Source organism: Uranotaenia lowii, chromosome 3 (assembly GCF_029784155.1).
Source record: "Uranotaenia lowii strain MFRU-FL chromosome 3, ASM2978415v1, whole genome shotgun sequence".
In the NCBI taxonomy this organism is placed as follows: Eukaryota; Metazoa; Arthropoda; class Insecta; order Diptera; family Culicidae; genus Uranotaenia; species Uranotaenia lowii.
Window position 1 is genome coordinate 186,193,471 of NC_073693.1, and position 18,846 is coordinate 186,212,316.

The 18,846-nt window shown below is 39.4% G+C and overlaps 1 pseudogene; it reads right to left on the reverse strand.

Annotated features, from left to right (window-relative positions):
* Window positions 1-8,598: 8,598 nt before the first annotated feature.
* LOC129752924 (uncharacterized) lies at window positions 8,599-11,983 on the reverse strand (annotated as a pseudogene).
* Window positions 11,984-18,846: the final 6,863 nt, after the last annotated feature.

An 18,846-nucleotide genomic window follows, 5' to 3' on the forward strand; every position in this document is an offset into this window, starting at 1 on the left:
AAGCATAAAATTTCAAATTCAATATATGTGAAGAAAAAATCCAAGTTCTGAATTTGGTATCATAATCAGAGTCTTAATTTTTAATTGTTAGCCCTACACTTACTCAAAGTATAAAACACGAAACTTTAATTAAAATCTTCAATAAAAGCTTGGATTTCAAATTATTTGTTCAAAATTTAAATAAAGAAGGTAAATTTGCGAGTACTTTAGGAGCGTTACAAAATCAAAGATCAAAATTATCAAAAAAAAAAAGATTGAAATGGTAAACTGTAGAAAATGGAGGTCAGTCCACAGTTCACAATAATGACATGAAGTAATCAGAATTTAATTTAAAAATTGTCTTTATAAAATCACTTAAGTTCTAATTAGTTTGTGTGTTATTAATCAATAGAAATCAATAGATTTTTTAAAAAATTTGTTCACATAATGTCTTGTTTAGAGGTATTTCTTATAATTTCAGATACTATGAGGTAGAAGAACTGTTAAAAATTTAGTTAATCGAAAACAATCTTATGACGAGTAGTGTTGGAGTCTATTTGTGTCACTCCACCCTGACTACTAAGCCACCAAATGGTTTTAAGAAATTTCCACCAAGGTAGCAGACTGTTCGTATTCGGTTAGCGATGGCACTGATTGGAGCCGTCAGGTTCCACCGTATAATGGCCAATGGGAGCATGCAGTGGGAGCAATATTTCTCGCCGTAATAGTGGATGCAAGGAGAGTATCATCTTGGTCATCGTCAGTGATGATTACTTATTGGAGCCAGAGCCATCAATGATGCTGTAGGCTCTCAAGGCTCTTGGAACGGGAGCACGTGAGAATACGGGAGCTATCGTCGATGGGAGTTGAGTAGTCAAATGGGGGAAGCTAGTGTAGGCTTAGATTTTCAAGGCAGTTCTCGTTCGAATGCGCAGCGTTTCAAATCGTTTGTAACTAGGCTAGGCTATACTTGTACCAAAAGGATGATAAGTTGAATACAAGAGTTTCATTTCATTAAAATATGTGTTATTTCCAACTAAGTACAAGTGCCTTTTAATCATCTGAAAACAACTGTGGAAAAATCTAAAAGGACTGTAACCTACCGCCGAAGAATTTAGAGCCCAAGTTTTCCTCATAATCCATGTGTTGGGACCGTGAACTGTTATTCAAGGCTATCGAAGGAGGAACAGAGGATTTTCCAGGCCACGTCTCAACATTTGGTCCTTCGAACCGGATGTGAGGAACCACGGAAAAGTACTTTGCTGGGCCAATCTCACACTGAAAGGGACTTTGGGCTGAGATTTTTCGCCATTACGCTTGGAGTTTGGAGGGAAGGCAGCCATTGCATGTCGGCGTCCAAATTAGCGATAATTTGCATGATCGATTTGTTGAACGAAGCTGAGGGTCGAAATACTGGATAGGCACTGAATTACTTTTGTCAGGTAAAATATAAGACACAAATTACCAGTATATGTTCAGCCACAGTTCGGGATCCCGCTAACACAAATTTCTTCTACGCGCACTTGGTTCAAAACAATTCGAGGTACGATTTTCTGGATAACACTGGAACGGATCTTTTCTGGGTTCTGATCGAATGAGGACTACCTTAACGCAACTTGGAGGAACGTAGAGGACTAACTTGGCAGAACTAGATACTGTCAGGCCGGCCGCCTGTTTTTCCAGGTAAATATAAGCAACAGATTCACAGTATATGTTCAGCCAATAGTCAGCAACATCCTAACACCCCTTTGGGTCACCAACTAATCTCTCATCGAGCTCGGTTAACGCATCAAACGCAAGGCATCCAAGGAAATCAACAAGTCGGTTCTGCGATCCCGACCAGATAGCATCGGTACAATACGGAAAAAGGATTATCTCCCAACCACAAAGGTCGACCACATCGGAAGAAGAGGCAGCGCAGGAAAAGGTTTCTCAGGTAAATAACCTTAGAATAGTGTATGTTCTACCGTCGCTTGGGCACAGTTAATACACCCCTTTTAAATAAAAATTTGTATCCTCTTCGAACTACTTCCTGCGCATTTCCTGAGATTCAATCGTTCGTTGGGTCGATTATCTTTTTGCGACATTTCACTTCGAGGCGTTCTGCTTTACCCTGGCATTCGAACGTTGGATTTTCACGACTACAATTTATTGCGGATTACGACAACACGAGGCGCACTGTATTTTGTTGAGCATTACGGTTACGCAACGCCATGCCGGGTCCAAGGAACACAAAGAAGGAAGACCCATCACTGAGGCATCTGACGGTGAAATGGTCCAACATCCAGGCATCCCTACGTGATATTTTCCAATTTGTGGAGGAGTTTACGGAAGATACCATGACGGAACATATCGAGGTGCGGCTGACGAGGTTGGACGAGCTGTGGGAATGTTTCGAAAATGTGATGACAGATATTCAATCACATGAGGATCATGTTGAGGAAGATAATCCAAATATTGAGCAGAACAGGCGAGAATTCAGTAGTCGTTATTATCAGGCAAAGGCTTTCATGTTAAGCAAGATTAAGAATCGTACGGAACAGCATAGCTCAGAACAGTCTTCCAGGGGTTTAGATGCGACAATTCTAGAAACACATGACCATATTAGGCTACCGCAAATCAAGTTACCTACCTTCTCAGGTGACATTGACGAGTGGCTCGGGTTTAGAGATTTGTTTATTTCCTTAATTCATGAAAAGTTAGAACTCCCAGAAATTGGAAAATTTTACTACCTAAAAGGTTGCTTGCAAGGAGAAGCCAGGGCATTACTAGATCCCATACAGGTATCGAGGGCTAACTATCAGGTGGCATGGGATACACTCGTCAAACGATACAGTAACAGTAAGCTCTTGAAAAGAAGACAGATCAACTCCCTGTTAGGTCTTCCCACGATGCACAAGGAATCGTTATCGGAGCTTCAGTCACTTTTGGATGGATTCGAGAGAATTATTCACACTCTCGACCAGGTTGTTCAAGTAGCCGATTATAAAAACTTGTTGTTGGTTAATTTTTTAACTGCGCGTTTGGATCCTGTTACTCGAAGGTCTTGGGAAGAGCATTCGTCAACTGAGGAGCAAGATACGGTAGAAGACTTAACTGGTTTCCTCCATCGACGGATTAGGATACTGGAATCACTCCCACCGAAAGCTATAGAATCGAGAGGAGCTAACCAAAATCTAGCAAATCGACCGAGGCCCCCTGTTATAAGAACTAGCTTCGCTTCAGCACAATCAACTGGATCCCAATGTGTTTTATGCGAAAGGGACCATTTTTTGCATCAATGCTCTGATTTTCGCCTTCTTCCAGTAAACGAACGGGATGGAGTTATAAAGGAACATGCATTGTGCCGAAATTGCTTGAGAAGCGGCCACCATGCTAAAGAATGCCAATCGAGATTCTCATGCCGAGTTTGTAAAGGTCGACACCACACTCTCGTTTGCTTCAAGGCTAACAGGCAGGGTGGATTCCCAGAGGATTCTCAGGTTAGGAGCAGCAACCCAACTTCAGCAACAGAGGAGCTTGAAGAGTTAAATCATTCTACCCAGGTTGTCAACACGGCGACTACAAGCAGCAACACGGTTGCAAATTGCAACGCTTATAATTCGTCGCGCATTTTACTGGCTACGGCGGTAGTTATAATTGAGGATGATTTTGGATGTCAGGTTCCGGCCCGAGCGCTCCTAGACTCGGGATCGGAAAGTAACTTCATTACAGAAGCGTTGAGTCAAAGAGTTAACTTGACACGTGAAAGGGTTCAAATTTCCGTATCTGGGATTGGTCAAGCGTCTTTGAAAGTAAAACAAAGAGTACACGCGATTATAAGATCTAAAAACTCTAGCTTCTCCAAGCCTATGAGTTTTCTCGTACTCCCAAGGGTTACATCAAACCTACCAACAACAACGATCAATACAAAGGGATGGAAAATACCAGACGGATTTAAATTGGCTGATCCATCATTTTTCGAGTCTAGATCGATCGACATCGTACTTGGAATCGAGACATTTTTCGATTATTTTGAGACTGGCCGAAGAATTTCACTTGGTGATGGAATGCCTGCACTTACGGAGTCTGTATTCGGATGGATTGTTAGCGGAGGGCTCTCTAATCCGAGCCAATTACTTAAAATAAACTGCAACGTTTCTATGGAAGATAATTTGGAGGAAATTCTCACACAATTCTGGGTTGCTGAAGAAGTTGGCACCACTAGGCAATATTCACCTGAGGAACAACGTTGTGAAGATATGTTTCGGGAATCCATAAGGCGCAATGTGGAAGGGCGTTATGTGGTATCTCTTCCAAAGGTTAACAACATATGGGACCGATTAGGTGGGTCAAGGGATATAGCATTGAGGCGATTACATTCTACCGAGAGACGATTAGCAAAGGATAAAGAACTTCGAAAACAGTATTTTTCATTCATGAACGAATATGAGATGTTGGGGCACATGCAGCAAATTGTTCCTGGGAATGTTGAATCAGTGCAGCGATGCTACTTACCCCACCATCCCGTTATAAAGGAGGACAGCACAACTACACGAGTAAGAGTGGTTTTCGATGCTTCGTGCAAAACATCATCAGGATGTTCCCTTAACACGTTCGTCGCCACGCTCATTTTGGTAGTTTTGCTAGCCGGGCCCAATTAAATTTTCAGAGAGAGAAAGCAAAGAGGGAGAACTCCCATATTTGAAACGTGTGGCGAAGCTGAGCGGTAAACTCAAGTAAGAGAGCGTCACCTGCTTTTTGATGTGACGGGGCCCCCCAGGAAATACACCCGTCTGCCGAATATGGGTGACGTGGCGACGAACGTGTTAACGATCTGCTGCTTACTGGTCCCGTCATTCAGGATGATTTAAGAACAATCATACTCCGATCCCGAACAAAACAAATCTTAGTAGTGGCGGACATAGAGAAAATGTTTCTACAGGTTCTGGTAAACTCCAATGATAAGCAGTTGCAAACTATTTTGTGGCGTGCATGTCCCTTAGATGACATCAAAACTTATGAGTTGAATACAATCACGTACGGGACGAAAGCTGCGCCGTTCCTTGCTACAAGGGTTTTAAAACAGCTGGCATTAGACGAAAAACATCGATTTCCGTTGGCGGCGAAAGCATTTTTGGAGGATACATACATGGATGACGTTATTACGGGGGTGGATGATGCTGAGGCAGCACTTGAGCTGAGGATTCAGCTTGAAAAGGCCGCCAACTGTGGAGGATTTCGCCTTCGAAAGTTCGCTTCGAACTCTAAACAAATTTTGGAGGGAGTTTCTGAGGATAATCTGGCAATTTTGGATTCATCGATCGATCTCGACGTAGATCCTTCCGTGAAAACTCTTGGATTATCTTGGCTACCTAACTCAGACGTCCTCATGTTTCGGTTCAATGTACCTGTGCTACCTGAAACAGAAACTTTTACAAAACGGCAGATTTTATCGGTTATTGCAACACTTTTCGACCCATTAGGTTTACTTGGTGCGGCAATTACAAGGGCGAAGATATTGATGCAGCAACTTTGGACTCTTCAAGATGAATGCGGAAATAGATTAGGCTGGGACCAACCTGTACCTTCTACGGTGGGTGAGATATGGAGGAATTACTACTCTCAATTATCTGTTTTTAATCAGATTCAGATCAACCGCTTCGTTATTTTACCTAATGCAGTCGCTGTTGAATTTCATTGTTTCTCGGACGCGTCAGAGCGAGCGTTCGGGGGTTGCATTTACGTTCGGAGTGTCGATGCCCAAGGAACGGTTAAGATCCATTTGTTGTCGTCTAAATCCAAGGTAGCACCGTTGAAATGCCAGAGTATTCCGCGTTTAGAGCTATGTGGAGCTCTACTGGTTGCTGAACTCGAAGAAAGGGTGAGAAATGCGGTGAAAATCCAAGCAGGTACTATTTTTTGGACTGACTCGACCTGCGTTTTGCGTTGGATTCAAGCTCCACCATTAACGTGGACTACCTATGTTGCAAACAGAGTAGCGAAAATTCAAGCTCTTACTAATGGATGTGAATGGCGGCATGTCTCTGGCATGGACAACCCCGCAGATTTAATTTCAAGAGGAATATCACCTACAAGCATTGTGGATAATAATTTCTGGTGGAACGGACCAGCATGGTTGACGGAACCGAGGAACGAGTGGCCAACTTCATCAAATGATATTCCAGCCGATGTTGGAAACGACGAGCTACGACGTACAGCGGTTGCTGCAACGACATCAAGCTACACCGATTTCAATGAGTGGTTTATGAGTAAATTCTCAAGTTATTTTGAAATGATCCGGAAAACTGCATATTTTCTACGTTTTATGAAACTCATTCAAAAGAAATTGGAAGGTAAACCTAATGCATTTCTGTCCACCGCTGAAATTGAAGAAGCTGAAAGAGTGTTAATTCGTCGAGTTCAACAGGAAACATTTTCGGCGGAAATTACTGCACTAAAGAAAAATCACGATGTCTCCTCAAAATCTCCTTTGAAATGGTTTCGTCCGTTTTTAGGCGAAGATGATTTGATTCGTTTAGGTGGTCGTTTAAAGAATTCTTCTGAAACAACAGGCTTCAAACATCCGGTGGTTCTTCCAGCTCGACATACCATCACCCGATTAATCTTTGAACACTACCATCTACGTCTGATGCACGCAGGACCTCAACTATTACTCGCTGCGGTTCGCCAAAAATTCTGGCCTCTGGGTGGCAGGAGCGTCGCTAAGCAAATCGTGCAAGTGCATCAGGTGTTTTCGATCGAAGCCAACACCAATCCAACAACTAATGGGAGACTTACCATCTGTTCGCGTTACGGAATCTCGACCATTTGCGAATACCGGGGTGGACTATTTTGGGCCAATGTACATAAGACCAGCTCCTCGTCGGCCAGCAGTGAAAGCCTATGTGGCTATCTTTATATGCATGTGTACGAAAGCTGTACACATGGAACTAGTGATGGATTTGTCGACTGACTGTTTCATTAAGGCTTTACAACGGTTTATTTCTCGGCGCGGATTTGTTTCACAACTGTTTTCTGATAATGGGACCAATTTCGTGGGCGCGAGAAACAAATTCATAGAATTGCAGCGTTTGTTAAAGGATAAGCTCCATCATGAAAGGATTTCTAAGGAATGTACGAAGCAAATGATTCAGTGGAACTTTAGCCCACCTGCCTCCCCTCATTTCGGTGGTCTTTGGGAGGCTGCAGTTCGTTCGGCAAAGAAACATTTGCTAAAAGTGGTTGGTGAAACTCCACTTTCACCGGAAGATTTGTCTACCCTCATAGTGCAGGCTGAAGCATGTCTAAACTCACGTCCCATCATGCCGTTGAAAGACGATCCAACTGATTTGGAACCACTTACTCCGGCCCACTTTCTCATAGGTTCAAGTTTGCAAGACTTACCCGAAGACGACATGATGGTTTATCCCGATAACCGTCTCAATCAACTTCAGCTAATAAATAAGAAGAAACAGTTATTCTGGAAGCGATGGCATAACGAATATCTCAGTCAGCTGCAAGGACGCAGCAAACGTTGGAAATCCGCAATTAAAATCGAAGTTGGACGTTTAGTTGTTGTTCGTGATGAGCGCACTGCACCGTGCAATTGGAGAATGGCCAGGATTGAAGAGGTATGTCCCGGGTCCGACGGCACTGTACGAGTTGTGAAATTGAAAACTGCATCTGGATCAATCACACGAGAGGCCGAGAAAATCTGCGTTTTACCAATTTACGACGAAAACGAATCCCAACAATCCCAAAATTCCTAAAATTCCAAATTGCATATCAAGGAGGATACTTCTTTCTTATCAGAAATTTAAGAAATTTCAGGGTGGGTGAGAATGTTGGAGTCTATTTGTGTCACTCCACCCTGACTACTAAGCCACCAAATGGTTTTGAGAAATTTCCACCAAGGTAGCAGACTGTTCGTATTCGGTTAGCGATGGCACTGATTGGAGCCGTCAGGTTCCACCGTATAATGGCCAATGGGAGCATGCAGTGGGAGCAATATTTCTCGCCGTAATAGTGGATGCAAGGAGAGTATCATCTTGGTCATCGTCAGTGATGATTACTTATTGGAGCCAGAGCCATCAATGATGCTGTAGGCTCTCAAGGCTCTTGGAACGGGAGCACGTGAGAATACGGGAGCTATCGTCGATGGGAGTTGAGTAGTCAAATGGGGGAAGCTAGTGTAGGCTTAGATTTTCAAGGCAGTTCTCGTTCGAATGCGCAGCGTTTCAAATCGTTTGTAACTAGGCTAGGCTATACTTGTACCAAAAGGATGATAAGTTGAATACAAGAGTTTCATTTCATTAAAATATGTGTTATTTCCAACTAAGTACAAGTGCCTTTTAATCATCTGAAAAGAAGTGTGGAAAAATCTAAAAGGACTGTAACCTACCGCCGAAGAATTTAGAGCCCAAGTTTTCCTCATAATCCATGTGTTGGGACCGTGAACTGTTATTCAAGGCTATCGAAGGAGGAACAGAGGATTTTCCAGGCCACGTCTCAACAAGTAGGGATAGTTTTTCTTAATCTAGATCTTGGCTAGGGTAGTGATGGTTTCCAATATTGAAAAAAGAAGTGCAATTATCATATGTTCCATTAAAATTATGTATTTAATTAAAATAATGATTCTTATTTAAATAATGCAAATAAATCAAGACTTATTGAACGACTAAGATCTTTCCAATTATAAGCTGTGGAAATAGCTTCTGGGAACAAATCTTTGTTCAGCTTAACCATCAAAATGTTGCTCAAACTATTTTCTCCAAGATTTTTTCGACGGTTTGTTAACGAAATTCTTTCGCATGGTTTATCATCACTTGAATTTCACATCGCGTGCGGTACTTTTTTTCTCGACTGAGAGTGTGCTAAATGCTAAAAGTTTTCCTGGAAGTGCTGATTATTGATAGATGAAACTAACTATGAGGAAAAATGTGAATGTAGTGTTATGTTGTAAAATTGTCAGAGTGTTTCCTAGAAGTGCCCAAATCGTGGTGATAAATAACATAAAGATTTTAGCGGAGATTCATCAGATAAAACGGGCTACGCAACGTTCTGCGAAGAGCCGGGCTTCGCCCCCGTGCTTTATGGTATACGCATCTGGGAGGGTGGAGTGTGCGCGAGAAGAAAAACACGGCCTACTATGCTGCGCTGAAGTTTGGAATGCATAGAGTTATCTAGTGAAGTTTTGTTCTTTACCTTCAATTGCTGAAAATGATCAAAATAACTAGCTGCGTGGTTTTTTTCTTTTTTTGTTTTTTTTTTTCTCAACGTTGCTTCCGGTCCCTTGTTAATTGAAGATTACTCGAAACATAGAAACATTAATTGCCGATGTTTTTTTATGAAAGTGACGAAAAAGTAGTGCCAACATATTTGATTAAAGTGTGCATCAATGAAGAGGAATCTTTTTCGATGAACAATACGAGATCAAATGAATGAATTCGTGAAAAGTTAGCTATTCTGATACAAATAGTTGAAGGCTTATTCGGTTGAGAAGAAGGCCTCAAAATTTAGGGTGGGATTGGCATTTCACTGAAAAATTAGAGGTAGAAAGTGGTAAAATTTAAGGTATACATATGTGACGATGGCCACTATGTTGGCGGAAAATTTAGATTAAAATGTGTTTGGCCTTATTGTGTATGTTGCTAAATTCAATTCTTGGGAACGTGTTTTAACCCTTAATTGAAAAAGCGTCAGATTTTTGCTATGTGAGAGAGAATGCTGGCCAAAATACGAAAACATAGTTTGTGAGGGAGAGGATCATCTCCGTGCAGGAAAATGAAGTGGTTCAGGTGACATATTGAAAGCTGGCTGATCAAAAAAAAGCATTTTTCATTTATGAATAGTTTTAGTCGGCTGAAAATGTGAAAGGCAAAGTAACGTCATTATGACTCTGGGGTCCTTAGAGAAAAGTTTTGTTTTATCAATTTTGTTTGACGCCGTTTTGCTTCAAGGAAGAGGGAGGGGAGTTCTAGTTGACGACCGAGGAGAATGTGGTGCTAGATTCTTCGTTAAAAAATACCGTCTTGATTATCAAGGTGAGAAGAAGAAATGAAAAGAAGTCACGCCGTTCGGAGCAGATTGCAAAAGGTAGGCAACATCGCCGGCAGGGATGTAAGGTTTAAGTAGTGACAAGGCCTACTTAGTTCACTGTTTATTTAGTACAAGTGATCTTTGGATATGAACATAGTTATGCTATTGGATAAGGTCGGTTAAAGCTACAGGTAAGCTTCGAGTTTTTTGAGGTAAAATTGGTTAATAGGTAAGATTATTTTACTTTACAACTATTTCATTTATTGAATATATTATATAAGAACGTCCAATCAGTGGCCAGCTGGGCAGGTATCTACACGAATGCGGAATACCTGTCGTAGATTCATAACACTGAAAATGTTATGAATTTTATACGGTTGCGAAACTGATTGTTCGTTCTACAAATAAGACATACATATACACGAAACACACTCATTACAGGACAGTTCACACGAAGCCATGGTGTCGGGTATGTGCTGATTTGCATTGCACTTTAGCGCATACGTTGGCGAAACTGCAGTGAATCCGTGCACCCATGGTGGATTATCTACATACATACATACATACATACATACATTTGTTCGACGGTTAGTTAAAATGAGACCAAGGGCACTAAATGATCTCCTCACAGACACCTGATTGGAAGGAGTAGCCAGTACCACCATGGCCGCTGCATAAAGCTTTGGGTGCGTCGTTTTCCGACTAACCCAGTGATCCCAAACGTTAAAACTGTGGTTTTGTCGAGGTTCCAAATCTAGTGATTACAGTTGTTGTAAAAACTTCGTTTCACTACCGCTTTCCGTATCCACAGATCCCCCAAACATTTCGGTGAGATATGCGTCGAAATCATCGTTGTTTTCGGATTCGATGAAAGCTTGGTTAGTCATGTTGGGGGTTGATGACGTCGACTGGAGTTGTCGAATCTGTTGCCACGTTTCATTGATATACCCCTGGAAAAAATAACACAAAAATTGTGTATCATATAATATCATACACTGTACTATCAACCTTGACTAAATATAAGATTTTGACATGGATATCGAAACATGGAAGTAGTGATCTACATAATTTTGGGAGTGTTTGAAAAAAAGGCTGAGTTTGAAAATTTGATATATTGATAAATCATACGTGAATTTCAACTTTCTCCTTAGGTGAGAAGAGTGTAGATCCATGGTAGTTTATTCGTGGATCCAGGAAAAGGGAAATCTTAAAATCTCTTGAATTCCTTAGAGCTGATAACCGCGTCTTTAACGAGTTGAGTAAAGCAGGGACAAATGAGTTCTCCGTGCATTTACGAACCTCGCTCATTGCCATTAACCAAGCAATATAAAAATCGGACAGCAAAACATGATGCTCCTGCATTTTTTTTGTACACAGGTACAGAGGTTTAAAAGCGTCGTAATAGCTGTCGATGAAACTCCTATGATTCGAGAGATCTATAATATTAAAGGAAAAAATATTACGAACAATTCAGGCATGACCCGATTTGTTCTAAATACCGAGCTCCAGAAACTGAATAGCCAGCTGCTCAAAAAACGATTTTTGGGAATGGAAGGACTAAACCATCTTAAAAATTCCTCCCCATCGAGTTTGGCTCCAGATTGGAGGATGTGACGCCCCATGGTGATCAAAATTGATTTTTATTTTCGATATTTTTCACCTTTTTTGCCAGATCGGTTAAACTGCTGACCTTAGGGTGCGATTTATCGACAACGTCTAGAATAGCTAACTGCAGAGTAAGTACTGCGCTTCTAACAAGATTGATTCGCTCTTGCAGCTCTGCAGTCAGCGCAGCCGTTTGTCAAATTGGGGTTCAAGGTCGTCCATAATTGCTATCTGTACTTCATTTTGGAGCTTTTTGACCGCTGCCAACATGTTGGCCCCGTTGTCGACAGTGGTCAACGGGAACATTAAATTCGGCCAAGAAATCTAGTATTTTAGATGACAATGCAGATGCTGTTTGTCTCTCCTTTACGTGAACCATACCTACAAAAATAAAAATTCAATGAAATTTATGCATGATCTTTCTCAATATTCTAAATATTTTGAATTTTTCTCTGAATTTACTGGTCCAATTACATATGAAATAAAAGTTTTCAAAGCCCTAAGTATTAAGCAATAGAGACATAAATTTAAAAAAATAAGAATGAAAAATGTTAAAACTTACCGAGTGTTCGAATTACCACTTTGTCCTGTAAGGCGTACTGCACATTCACACCCAGTAGATGGAGATTGTGGCACGATGCAGCATCAACCTTCAAGCTGATAAGTTTATCCTTCATCTCAATCTTGATAATCTCCTTCACTCGCGAAGATATTATTCGATGGTGATCTTTGATGGTTTCACGGTTTAATGTGCAACCTACTACTGCACAAATTGGATTTAACAGTAACCGGAAACTCTCCCACTCGAAGCACGATAATGGTAAACTATTCTCGGTCATAAGTTTTACAACAGCTTCGATCAGAAGCGTGACTTTTTTCTTGTGGTTCACAATCGTTCAGGAGTCCTTTAGAATTAGTCATCTTGCTGTGCTTCGAGCGGAAGTGACGAATCATATTCCGAGGATCATACTTATCCTGGGAATAAAAACAGTCACTGGTTAGGTCAATGTTGCATGCTGCCTTCTGGTCTTTAAAATAGACACAAGAATTTGCGATGTCAGTCAGGGTGCGTTTTCTGCTATTTGAAGCCATTTTTCCTCAACTGAAAATTTCACCTGAGTTGGTGAAAGACTGACTGGTCAATTGAAAATTTCCATTGACTGCTTGGATGAACTGAGAAAGGCTGAAATGAACATTCAAAAAGAGGGACACCAATATGACAGCGTCGGCGCACGTTCATTGCTAATGAGAGCGATGAAGAAAATGTATAAACAAAACAGATAATGAACCCTCTGTCAGACTATCGAAGGTACATTAAGAAATGGAAAAAAGTAGTAGTCGTTTAATTTTGCTTGACTGAAGAATTTTTTTTTCGTTTTCAAAAATTTGTATTGAAATTTTTCAAGACTGAGTCTGGGATAAAATGCCACAAAATGCAAATCAATGGAACACCTTAAAGTCTGCTTCATTTAATATTGGAACACAAACAATTGCGTGTAGTTCAGTCATTTATTAACGAATTCATAATTTGTTTTTCATACAAATGTAGCATTTTCTTTACTCTTTCATAAAAAAAAATTAAAAAAATTATTCATTGCTGTTTCGAAGAAATTCTCGTACTTTTCCCGTAATACGGCACATTAGGCGGCGCACACCCTTTTCGTCCATCGTTTTGGCGATTTTATTCCACCAGTTCTTCATTTGAGTCATGTTCCTAACAAGTTTTCCCTTTGCCTTGAGCCTCCGCTTCGTGATTGACCAGTATTTCTCTATCGGCCGGAACTGGGGGCAGTTTGGGGGGTTGAGGTTCTTCGGTATTACGCTGACCCCGTTCGTTGCGTACCATTCCATAACCGTTTTGCTGTAGGGGGAAGTGTTCCTAAATGCGCATATTGGGTAATATGCGCATACAGCCGATTGACGATATGGCTGGAGATTCATCATATCTAATCAGTGCAGTTTGAGGGTAATACGCTTTTAACACATGGCATGAAAAAACTAAATTGTTATATAAAGTCGAAAAAATTTAAAAATTCAAACAAGATATTTGTCAATTTTGTTCTAATATATTGAACTTTAATTATCGTGCGTACAGAATCTGTGAACAAAAAATTTAATGGTTTTTCTTCCATATTCATCTGGAAATCGGAAATTCAACAAATTGAAGCTTTTGTCAAAGTTGTAAATGATAAGATATTGGAATAAGAGACAGGTTCTGAATGCCCATATGAAGGCAGGTTAAATGCCTATATCAAGAAAAATAGATTAGTCTTATAAATTTTTTACTTTTTATCTTTTAATCATTAATTCTACGCTTAAATCACGATATTACAGCGAAAAAGGAAGAACTTCATACTAATCCGATAAAAATACGATATGAACAAAATATTACCATGAAATATGGCCATATGGCATACTTAACTATGTTTCATGCAAAAGAACTAGTGATGTAAAAAATTTCACCAAAATTTCAGCCTTGACGTATGCTTAACATCCGTTTCTACCATTTTCAATTGAATAATATCAAAATATTGCAAGTTTTAATGAAATGTAGCTAAAATCATAAATATGCGCATTTAGCCCGCCAGTTTCGGAAATCGGCTATTTTGACTTCTTTTATTATAAAGATATTTTCACAAAAACTGTAAGAGATTTTAACAGAAAAATGGCTCTAACATATATAAAACAGATGTCCGCTCATGTGCATATAGTTTTCAGACTCCTATCTATTGGAACATGGGAGAAAATGAGTGCTTTCCTTAATATGCGCATATAGCCCGCCTCTCCCCTAATGGCAGCTTGCGAGGTCCGGCCAAAACATTACTGGACGGTCGTGGGCACGAATAAACGGCAGAATCCGTTTCTGTAGGCACTCTTTTTTGTAGACTTCTGATGTCATTGTCTTGTCAGTGAGAAAGACTTTGGTTTTCTGTCCACAACTGCATATCCCCTGCCAAATCATGTACTTGCGGGCGAATTTATCCGCAAACACGAACTTAAATTTTGCAGGTACATCCCCCCGAGCCGTCGCCAAATAAAATTTTTGACCTGGGATTTGCCCAAAGTCCGCCTTCACGTAGGTCTCATCGTCCATCAGAATACATCCGTCGAACTTGGTCAGCACTTGGTCGTACAGCTTTCGAGCACGGATTCTGGCCACATTGCTCTGCTTCAGCGTCCGATTTGGCTGTTTGCTGGCTCGGAATGACCTTATTCCTTCCCGGAGACGAATTCGTCGCACCGTACTGTGAGCGGCCTGGAACTTATTGGCCAAATCGCGGTCTGAAAGATTGGGATTCCTCTTGACGGCCTTGATGACTTTCCCACGCAGTTTCCGGTCGACAGTTCCACTCCGACGCTTCGAATGCGGCTTACGAGCCGTCGTCAATGTTTCCTTGTACTGCTTGATAACACGCCATACGGTATTTCTGGGCATTTTAAGCTGTTTAGCTAGCTTCGATGCCGACAACAATGGATTTTCAAGAAAACTGTGCACAATTTGATCTCTCCGTTCGGCTTCCATGGCGGTTGTTTACAAAATGCTATCGTTTGGTGTTATGACATAAATACATGGTGAAAGGTAATGAATTTCCCGACACGTGGGTGAAAAAAGTTTCCAAATCCGTCCACTAGGAGCGCCACAATGAGCAAAAGAATTTGTTCCAATATTAAATGAAGCAGACTTTATAAATCTCGTTTCCATGTGATGAAATATGAATGTTTTGCATCACGCGTTTGTAAACATTGGAATTCCATTCATCCAAACATTTATTTTTATGATTTCAGCTTGTTGAATTTTTCGTAGTATTATTTAACTAAAAAATATATGCAGCTTCTTTATTTTCAGAAAAAAATTGAAAATTTGTTTTTACAGACCAAAAAATTACTGTTAATGGTGTTTTCATGCGTAATGGTCTTTACATCGCAAATATATTAAAAACTATAAATTTTCATACGTGTTCATAACTTTTTTCATTAAAAACAAAGTTTTTTGCAAGTTACCCCATTTACAAGGAGGGGAAAATCGAGTGTTTTTAGAAAATTAAAAATAACTAAAGAAACCAATAATTTTTCTAACTACGCCAATTTGATGTCCCATCATCCTTAAAACTTTTGATGCATCACGGTCCAACTTTTTGGAAATGTTAGAATCGGACAGGGTTGAGTCTAACGCAACACAATAGTTGGTCTTGCGTGGTTCGCACCGCAAAACTTACAACTTATTCTCAATTCTAAATTCTTAGTTCTTTATTGTGGGCCACAAAATAAAAAATGGACAAATTTTATAAGTTTTCCCAAAACAGTTGTTTCATAACTGATTCAGTTATTTGAAAGAAATTACCAATGAGGAATTAAAAAAACTGAAGGTGGAATAGTTTTAAAAACGTTTTGACAAAGTTCTTTATTAAAGGATGTATCTACTAATCCATTAGATTCATTATAATTGATATAATTTCTGCTCATAACTTTTCATATAGGCATAAAAAATCTTAACAGATAGGGAAAATATATTTGAGGTTATGGATATGTTGAAAAACATTTGAATATAGGTGGCCCACGAGCCAGAATTTGCAGATCGGATTCGTTTGAGTAACTTTCAAATATTTCATGAAAAATTGTTTTTGCATGTGAAAGGCGAGACAAACCTAAGATCTTGAGCATAAATACATATTTTTTTTTAATGAACGTTGATTTTTTCACCGGTACAATTTGCAGGCGCATGGAAAAAATTGCTTTCCGTTCCGAGCGACGTTGATGACAGTTGGATTGAGATTTTTATCTCAACACACATACGAGATATTGAGGTTGTCACGTATTCTATGGCCATTATTACTTACAGTACAATAAGGATCTTAATGGGTGAAATTCTCTTTATAAATAATTCACTAAACTAATCAGTGATTTAACAAAAATTCCATAAAAAAAATAACATAAATAAAAAAAACAATTGGAAATGTTTATCTTTTTTCTTTAAACAAATTTAATACAAAATAAACAACTTTTCACTTTGGATTAGAAATTATCATAACAAAAACTCATTCATTGAATGTATTTATGGCAGAAGATAGTTGAGTGTTGTTTTTTGCATTTTATGCAGGTTGTTTCATACTTGTTGTTACTTCAGCAAAAGCTACATCTAGCTCTTTATTTTTTTTGAAGTGCCGCCTGGTAGATTTTCATTAGGTTGTCTACTTATCTTCACCGGGGACTGAATTTTTGCTAAAAGATCGGCAGCCATTTTTGATCGGGGAATCGATTTCGTTCTTTCAATAGCTGGTGTGATAAGAGTCATGCCCAGATTTTGCAAATATAGGTTTTTTCTATGCCTCGCCGAACTCCAATCTTGGTGTATTAAATCATACAACATGAAAGAATTGTTGAGGGACAGATCTATTATATTAGAAATAACAACAATTCTCCAATTGTTTGTGGCTCGTTTCACCGAGTACGATGCAACTCGCCGATCAACTGTGTCTACTGCTCCCTTAGTTTGATTGTAGTTGATAATATCTGGTTTCTTTTTCTCGACCGTTCCAATCCCGAGCAGACTTTTATTTCAAAAATATACCTAATTTTGCTATCATGCCTTGAAAGTAAAATGAGGTATCATTTTGCCCGAATAAAGGTGGTACAATGCCAAAATTTGGGTCTCACTTTTCATATATGGATACCTTGTTTATACCAAGTGTAGGTTTCATTGAAACCTTAATGATGCCTCGTTTAGCCAACGTTTCAAAACAATTATCGAGAGCATAATGATGCCACTTTAAGGCATAGTTTACAGCCAAAATTTGGCATCGTTGTGCTTTCAAAATTCTTTTTAAACGAGGTAACAAAACACGTCATGCGAAACCAAAACTTGGCCCCACTGTGCTATCTTCCAATCGAAAACGATACCCCAATGTTGGCACTGTGCCGACATTGTTCGAGCAGAATGATACTAAATTCAACATTCAGCGCATGATAGCTAAATGCACCATATTTAGCGAAGTATACCACGCACCAGAGTATAACACGCACATGCATTTTTAGCAAAATTGTTGTAAAAAGTATGAAAATTGAAGCACAAAGGGTCGTAAAGCACGCATTCTCATGCCTATATAGGGATGAATCATCCTATAGGTTGGATATTCCCAAAAAAAAAACGCATCCTTATCTTCGGCCTGAAACTTTCGGCAAAAAACTGCCTTTTACTCACCGTGAAATACGGTATAAACATCTTTTTTTCAAGGGAGTTTAAAAACTAGGGTCATTTGTTTAGCTTAGTTGATTTGACTACTCACATCCACCTCGAATCGTTGAACCCGAATTGCATGAAAACTAATCATAATGACGAATTTCAAAACAATATATTATTATTGATTTTTTTAATAAACTTTCTATGAAAACAAAAGATTAACCTCCACGATCGTTGGTGTGGAGTTTTAAAAACCAGGGTCATTCTTCCCAAAGTATATACATTTTGGCGTTTAAATTTCGTTATATGTCTGAATCTTGAGTGCTTTAATATTATATCCACTCCTTTTGTGTTGCATAATTAAAGGCGATTTTCATCATATATGAGGCCCTCAGGATCAGAGGGGTGCAAGTGCCAAAATCATCAATTTTGAGTTAAGTATACCTAACGATTCTTCATGTTCCAATGTACATCTGGTGCGAAACCTAGATTTTTTATAATTTTTTTTGATCACTCTTTCGATTGAATTAAAACTGCTCGAATTCGAAAAATATATGAAAAAATCGAGCACCTTCACTATCATTTAGGCACTTGCACTCCTCTGATCCCAAGCGCCTCATATAAAATACGAAATTGTGTGTGGGAGTTCTTTCGATCTTTGCCACCTGGTTTTGAAAACAGGTTGATATCCAAGTACATCTAATACATTAAGTATACAATACAACCTGTTTGTAAATTGGATATTTTTCAGTTTTATTTTTTAACAATATTAAATGCTTAATCGTAATTTATCCCAAATGAGTCGTTCATCATTAAATCGTACAATTTGTCCTATGACTTTTTGATACATATAATATGTATGTCAAAATTCAGTTGTTTTACATTCAGTGTGAGTTAAATCAACGTTCTTAGAAACCCGCCTGCACTTACACAAATAATGTAGGTATAATTGAGAGTTATCTTACGAAAATCGTTTACGCCGGGAGTATTTTTCCTAACTTTGATTAGGTCTTCGAAGATTAGACGAAAAAATGCGCCAGTTAATAACTGTGTTTTCTGAGTCT